General features: G+C 50.4%; 1 pseudogene; it reads left to right on the forward strand.

The window, feature by feature from the left end:
- The window catches only part of LOC140210467 (palmitoyltransferase ZDHHC1-like), a 68,281-nt pseudogene extending 61,417 nt beyond the window's left edge, over positions 1–6,864 (forward strand).
- The last annotated feature ends 1,184 nt before the right edge of the window (positions 6,865–8,048 follow it).

Consider the following 8,048-nt stretch of genomic DNA (forward strand, 5'->3'; position numbering starts at 1 on the left):
TATTTCAGTCTTCTGAAATATATTCAGCTGTTTGATTCATGTTGATATTCATCTCCTGCTGAATTACTCAACTAGTTTCTTTCCCTGTACTTTTACTGACCTTCATCCACTGTAGGTCAGGGGCGGGGTGTAAGAAATCACTCTGGCTCCCCACGTTCCAGATAGTCCCTTCCCTTGTACTTGTGCCATACTCTCCCACCCACTGCTGGAAGCTTTTCTATCGTGGCCACTTCCTCCTCGGGGTTCTGGGGCATTCCTGATCGTTCTAATTGTAGGTGATCTTTGAGGCGAGGGTCTGTTTCTCAGGCTCTGTCAACCTTGAGTTGATACAGCCTGCTTCCCCCGTAGGGTGTAGGTTGGTTTTAAGAGGCAGTTTTGTTTCTTCAAAGGTCTATTCATCCTCTTAATCAGCCCTGATGCTTGGGCAGTAATGGAGCATATGATACACCTTTGCTAGTGGCCCAGTCTTTCAGGCTCTTGTTATTTAGAGATACAGTGTAGAACAGGTCCTCTGGCCCAGCAAGCTACACCAGCCAGCAACCCACCTATTTAACACCAGCTTAATCACAGGACGATTTACAATGACCAATTAACCTGCTGACTGGTACCTCTTTAGACTGTGGGAGGAAACCAGAGCCCCTCTGTCCTGCAAAATGAGACCCGTTATCCCATTGTATTTCTTGTGGGTCCCCATAACAACGGATCGACTTCTGCCATCCCTTCAGTGTACGGTCCTGATCAGACTGGAGTACGTCTCGGCCATGGAGAGCAAGTATTTACGTCGTCACTGCTGTGGTATCCATCTGCCATATTAGGGCTGAACCAGTTTCCCTTTTAGTGGGGTGGGGGTAGTGGTCTTTTAGGGAGAGCTGTCCCTTTAACCTGCTGGCAAATGAAGCATGCAGCGACAGCTTCCTTCGTTATGCCCACGGGTTGCAAGCCCATTCAGTGGTGTCAAGTGATCAGCCGTGTTCCTTTTCCCCAGGCACTCAGCAAGGTTCATTAGGCTATACTCTTATTCTCCTTTCATTTAGGAAACCCTATCTCATTTAACAGAGTGACTTCCTTAGTCAAGAGGCTGTCACTAGTGCTTTTCATCAACATGTGGGAGAATACCTTCATAAATAGGGGCATCAGAGCTTAAAAATTCAACATAACCCCTCTGTACAAAAGATCACATCTGAAGTATAGCATCCAGTTTTGGTTACTATACTGGGGAAAATATGTGAAGGCCTTCGAAGGCAAAGAAAAGATTTACTGGAAAATTTCCAGGAGTGAGTGATTTTTGCTTCAAGATTAGATAAGAGAAGCTGGAGTCATTTTCCTTACACTAAAGAAGATTGACTGGACATTTGATGGAGTTGTACACAATGATGACCCGTTGGACATTTGATGGAGCTGTACAGGATAATGACCCGTTGGACATTTGATTTAGCTGTACAAGACTATGACCCGTTGGACATTTGATTGACCTGTACAAGACTATCACCAATTTTAGGGTAAAACCAAGAAAAGCTCTCTCACTAAAATATGATTCAAGGATCTTATTTGGGGGGGGGGGGTGTTGGAGCACAGAGATATCCTGGAAATGAAAGGGAAATACAGTGAAGGAGAGGTATATGGAGAAACACTATCACATAGAAGGTGGTGGATCTGGAACTCTGTGCCTGGAAGAGTCCTAGAAGCAGAATCAGTCAGGGGTGAGAGAAATGGATAGGTGCTTTGGAGAAAATAATCTTCAGAGCTCCGCTGAAAGAAGATATTTTGGGACCAAATAAGTTGCTCTTTGGGTACCCACAGTGGACAATGTGAGGCACACTCCTGTGAAGCAACTGATCTGTGATTCTGCAACAAGCCAAGAAGGGGGGAGGTGGGGGGGGGGAAGAGAGAGAGAGAGCGAGAGAGAGAGACAGACAGACAGACACGCTTAGGACTTTGACAGCTCAAAGCATTGATATAGAAACATAGAAAATAGGTGCAGGAGTAGGCCATTCGGCCCTTCGAGCCTGCACCGCCATTTATTATGATCATGGCTGATCATCCAACTCAGAACACCACCCCAGCCTTCCCTCCATACGCCCTGACCCCCGTAGCCACAAGGGCCATATCTAACTCCCTCTTAAATATAGCCAATGAACTGGCCTCAACTGTTTCCTGTGGCAGAGAATTCCACAGATTCACCACTCTCTGTGTGAAGAAGTTTTTCCTAATCTCAGTCCTAAAAGGCTTCCCCTCTATCCTCAAACTGTGGCCCCTCGTTCTGGACTTCCCCAATATGAAGCATGGAGAATTTAATACAGAGATCCTCAAAGGGCTAGACTTAGAAGAGCGCAGGTATGGTAAATTATTCATGAGCTTGCAAGAGATATAAATATGAAAAACGAACGTTTATGAAATTGAGATACTGCTTTACCATAAATCAACAAGCAAGAGCAGAGGGTGTATGAAATACAGACAACAGAATTCTGAATGATTATATTTATGGAGAAGAAAAGGAGAAAGTCAGGCCAGGAATCCTTTGGGCTTCATCAAGTGTACAGATAACAAAAAAGAGGCTTGAGTGGTAGAGCCTTGGCAGGGACGAGGGGATGTCCATAAATAGAGGGGAATACAGGAGATCTTACTAATGGCTTGCACAAGACCAGTCTATTAATTTTGAGAAAGTTTAGGATCAAGAGAAGTTGTCAAGTGGTAAAAGTGGGTATCATCTGTGTATAAGCTGAGGCTGTCATTTCAAATAATGTTGTCAAGAAGATGCACATAGAGAGAGAAGGGGGAGATGCGATCACCAGAGGTAACGGTGCAAATGATGCAAGTGCTGTACAAAATTCTACTGATGGCAGTCTGGTGAGAGCAGGTGAATGTGATTCCATTCATCCAGAAAACACTGAATAGGTAGGGGAAAAGGAAAGTGAGATCGACATTGAAGGTTGCAGACAAGTTGGGAAGGAAGGATAGAAGTTCTTGTTTCAATCAAATCGAATGATAGTAGTGATCAGAACTTTAGCAATAGTGTGGCACAGGTGGGAATTTGATTTGGTGGATAATGAGATCTGAGTGAGATCGACAGAGATGTAGGAAGCCCAAATATCCTCATAAACTTTGGAAAGGAAAGGGCAATTGGAGCTGAGGTGTTCTACAAAGAAAGAGTGAGGGACTTGTAATTATGACTATCATGTTTTAATAAAAGAGCGTTGTACCTGAGTGACCAGAACTATCCACAAAAGACCAGCACTAGAAGCAGGAGGGGTGATTCCGTATTTATTAGTTTACTGCAAATAAAATCAGAGTGGGGGGGGGTGCGCTGGGGTCCCACATCACCAGGTTCACAGTGGGGGGTGCGCCGGGGTCCCACACCACCAGGTTCACAGTGGGGGGGGTGCGCTGGCGTCCCACGTCACCAGGTTCACAGTGGGGGGTGCGCCGGGGTCCCACACCACCAGGTTCACAGTGGGGGGGGGTGCGCTGGCGTCCCACGTCACCAGGTTCACAGTGGGGGGTGCGCCGGGGTCCCACGTCACCAGGTTCACAGTGGGGGGTGCGCCGGGGTCCCACACCACCAGGTTCACAGTGGGGGGGGTGCGCTGGCGTCCCACGTCACCAGGTTCACAGTGAGGGGTGCGCCGGGGTCCCACACCACCAGGTTCACAGTGGGGGGTGCGCCGGGGTCCCACACCACCAGGTTCACAGTGGGGGGGGTGCGCTGGCGTCCCACATCACCAGGTTCACAGTGGGGGGTGCGCCGGGGTCCCACACCACCAGGTTCACAGTGGGGGGGGTGCGCTGGCGTCCCACATCACCAGGTTCACAGTGGGGGGTGCGCCGGGGTCCCACACCACCAGGTTCACAGTGGGGGGTGCGCCGGGGTCCCACACCACCAGGTTCACAGTGGGAGGGTGGGTGCGCTGGGGTCCCACACCACCAGGTTCAGAGTGGGGGGGGGGGTGCGCTGGGGTCCCACACCACCAGGTTCACAGTGGGGGGGTGGGTGCGCTGGGGTCCCACACCATCAGGTTCAGAGTGGGAGGGGGTGCGCTGGGGTCCCACAGCACCAGGTTCACAGTGGGGGGTGCGCTGGGGTCCCACACCACCAGGTTCACAGTGGGAGGTGCGCTGGGGTCCCACACCACCAGGTTCACAGTGGGGGGGTGCGCTGGGTCCCACACCACCAGGTTCACAGTGGGGGGGGGTGCGCTGGGGCCCACACCACCAGGTTCACAGTGGGAGGTGCGCTGGGGTCCCACACCACCAGGTTCGGAGTGGGGGGGTGCGCTGGGGTCCCACAGCACCAGGTTCACAGTTGGGGGGTGCGCTGGGGTCCCACACCACCAGGTTCACAGTTGGGGGGTGTGCTGGGGTCCCACAGCACCAGGTTCACAGTGGGGGGGGTGCGCTGGGGTCCCACACCACCAGGTTCAGAGTGGGGGGGGTGCGCTGGGGCCCACACCACCAGGTTCACAGTGGGAGGTGCGCTGGCGTCCCACACCACCAGGTTCAGAGTGGGGGGGGTGCGCTGGGGTCCCACACCACCAGGTTCACAGTGGGGAGGTGCGCTGGGGTCCCACACCACCAGGTTCGGAGTGGGGGGGTGCGCTGGGGTCCCACACCACCAGGTTCACAGTTGGGGGGTGCGCTGGGGTCCCACACCACCAGGTTCAGAGTGGGGGGGGGTGCGTTGAGGTCCCACACCACCAGGTTCAGAGTGGGGGGGTGCGCTGGGGTCCCACACCACCAGGTTCACAGTTGGGGGGTGCGCTGGGGTCCCACACCACCAGGTTCACAGTGGGAGGTGCGCTGGGGTCCCACACCACCAGGTTCAGAGTGGGAGGGGGTGCGCTGGGGTCCCACACCACCAGGTTCACAGTGGGGGGTGTGCTGGGGTCCCACACCACCAGGTTCACAGTGGGGGGGTGCGCTGGGGTCCCACACCACCAGGTTCACAGTGGGGGGGGGGGGCGCTGGGGTCCCACACCACCAGGTTCACAGTCGGGGAGGGGGGTGCAGTGGGGTCCCACACCACCAGGTTCACAGTGAGTGGAGGTGCACTGGGGTCCCACACCACCAGGTTCAGAGTGGGAGGGGGTGCGCTGGGGTCCCACACCACCAGGTTCACAGTGGGGGGGTGTGCTGAGGTCCCACATCACCAGGTTCACAGTGAGTGGAGGTGCGCTGGGGTCCCACACCACCAGGTTCACAGTGGGGGGGTGCGCTGGGGTCCCACACCACCAGGTTCACAGTGGGGGGTGTGCTGGGGTCCCACACCACCAGGTTCACAGTGGGGGGTGCGCTGGGGTCCCACACCACCAGGTTCACAGTGGGGGGTGCGCTGGGGTCCCACACCACCAGGTTCACAGTGTGGGGTGTGCTGGTGTCCCACACCACCAGGTTCAGAGTGGGGGGTGCGCTGGGGTCCCACACCACCAGGTTCAGAGTTTTGAGAAATAAGATATGGAGGATTAGGTGGGGTGGAGGGCCCAGGTGGGCAGAGGCATGAGCATATGACCCACATACTCGGTCCTGACTATCATTATCCCCGGGCCTGACCACAATCATGCCAATTCCTGAAGGTTAAAGCTGTCATGTGACATCCTTCAGCTTTTCAGCCATATACTATATCAGAACAAGCACAGTTTTAGTGCAGGATTTCTGTTGGTGTTTGAGAACTTTGCGATGATTTGTCCCATTAATATGATGAACTGAACACCGAGGCTTTGGGCCGACTCGGGGCTGCTCTGGAGATTTGGATCAGGGACTCAGTTTGGTTCAGAATGCTGTTGTTGTTGCTTGCTTCCATTGTTTCCATGATTTGTGTTATTTTTTTCTCTGGTGGTTGGTCTTTATTTTTATCAATTGGGTTCTTTCGTGTTTGTCTCTTTGTGGCTGCTTGCAAGCAGACAATTCTCAAGATAGTATTATTTATACATTCTTTGATGATAAATGTACTTTGAATCTTTAATTCCACTTGCTTCTTCCATTCCACAGCTCTTGCGGCTGCTCTTCAGACTTCAGTGCTCTCTCTCCAAACCTTCCCATCGATGGATTATCTGTCTGCTTTATCAATGAGCACTGTCCGCTCCGTGCGGGCTGCAGGACCTCCAGGTGAGTACCATTCAGATTCTGCAGAGTCCATGAATGAAATCCCGGTGGTCCAGACAAGACTAGGCAGTGCAGCAGTGGCCATGCAGACCAGCACAACCTTCCACAACACAGAGGACTCCTTTGGAAATTCTCTTCAGACTGCGATTTCCGAAGAGCGCCATGAGAAAACACCAGATCAGCCAACTACAGGCAAAACATCGAACGGCTTGGATCCAAGAGATCCGCCTGTGAATGACAGGCACAAGAGTGATGAAATGCCTCTTCCTGAATAAGGATAGGGCCTAAACCTGGATCTGTGAACCGGAGACCGTCCAGATTCTTTCCCCATGTCAAGGATAACTTGGCTGAAAAAGCAAACACAGCATCTGAATGAATGTCATGTTCAATTGGTTTCAAGGTACGCATGTTAAAGCTGGGTCCCAGTGTTGGTTAACGATGGTGCAACTGCAGGAAGTGGTTTGTAATACTACAGATCCATTGTGGATTAAAGTTGCTCATGACTTTGGAATTTAAATTAGCAAATTGTTCATTGTGACAATCTGAGGGGGAAAAGAAAACACCATCTAACAGCTTCTTTACAACACTTTTCCTAAAACCACAGCATTTATTTTGTGCAGCCTTGGCAATCTTTTAATGGCAATGTGACATTTCTCTTGTTTTATTGCGATTTTATTGGTATGTTATTTAATAGCTAATCTCTTAAGTGCCAGAAGTATTAGATATCGGTATAATTTTCATTTTATTTATTAAGACTACAACATTGTTTCTGTACTAAAATAAATTGTTTTAAAATATACGTACCTCGTGAAGTTTATTTAAATATTACTGCAGAATACCTACATCATTAAAATGTCATGTCGTATGCACATCATTATGGTTATTTCCTCCTCTTGTTTTTTATTAAGCCTCCACACTGGAAGACCAATTTAACACCTTCATCTTCTTACCACACACTGAAACCTTTTCCTCTGAACTCACGTTAGCAGAGATTGGTATTGCTCCATCACAAATGGTTGTGCAGCTCAACAGAAAGGCAGGCATCACTCCAAGATAGCACTTGTGGAGCTAAACAAGGGCACGTTACTGAGATCAGAGCCCTGCATTCAACAGCCACGGACCGTCTCCCAACAGTAACACACAGAGAATCCAGAAGTCAGGCATCTGTTTTCTGCTGCATTCATTATATCCCTGCAAACCCAGCACTCTTTTCCCATCGTAGTATGGAAAACAGACCAAATCAAAACAATGATGGTGCGAGAAATTCCAGCCTGATGTCCAATTTATTGGAGGTCTGTCTGGAACAACATCATGAATAAAATATAAACTGTTACAAATCATACAAAGGGGATGTAACTCATTTATCCCAGCAGAAGCCCTACTAAGCCATTGTGATACGCAGTGGCTTTGTTTCCTTCCTATTACGAGCATTCTGGTTTTCTTTGCACAACCGAGTGGCAAGGTAGCGTAGTGGTTAGCCTGTTGTTTTGCACTGCCACAGACCCAAGTTCAGTTTACGGTGCTGTATGTAAGGACCATGTAGATTTCCTCCGGGGACTCTGGTTCCCTCCCACATTCCAAAGACACACAGTTTATGAGGTGAATTGGTCACGGGTGTAATTGGGCAGTGCAGGCTTATCGGCTGGAAGGGGCTGTTACCATGCCATGTCTCCAAATCTTAAAAAAAAATCTAAATCTAACAATGTAAGCAATGCTTGATCTCAAATGTTTCTTAGTACCTAAAGCATTGAATCTGTTTCTCCACAGATAAGACCATAAGACATAGGAGCAGAATTAGGCCATTCAGCCCATCGAGTCCGCTCCGCCATTCCATCATGGCTGATCCTGTATCCCATTCAACCCTGTACACCTGCCCTCTCGCCATATCCCTTGATGCCTTGACTGATCAGGAATCTATCAATTCCTGCTTTGAATATACCCATGGACTTGGC

Source organism: Mobula birostris, chromosome 15 (genome assembly GCF_030028105.1).
Source record: "Mobula birostris isolate sMobBir1 chromosome 15, sMobBir1.hap1, whole genome shotgun sequence".
NCBI classification, from domain to species: Eukaryota; Metazoa; Chordata; class Chondrichthyes; order Myliobatiformes; family Myliobatidae; genus Mobula; species Mobula birostris.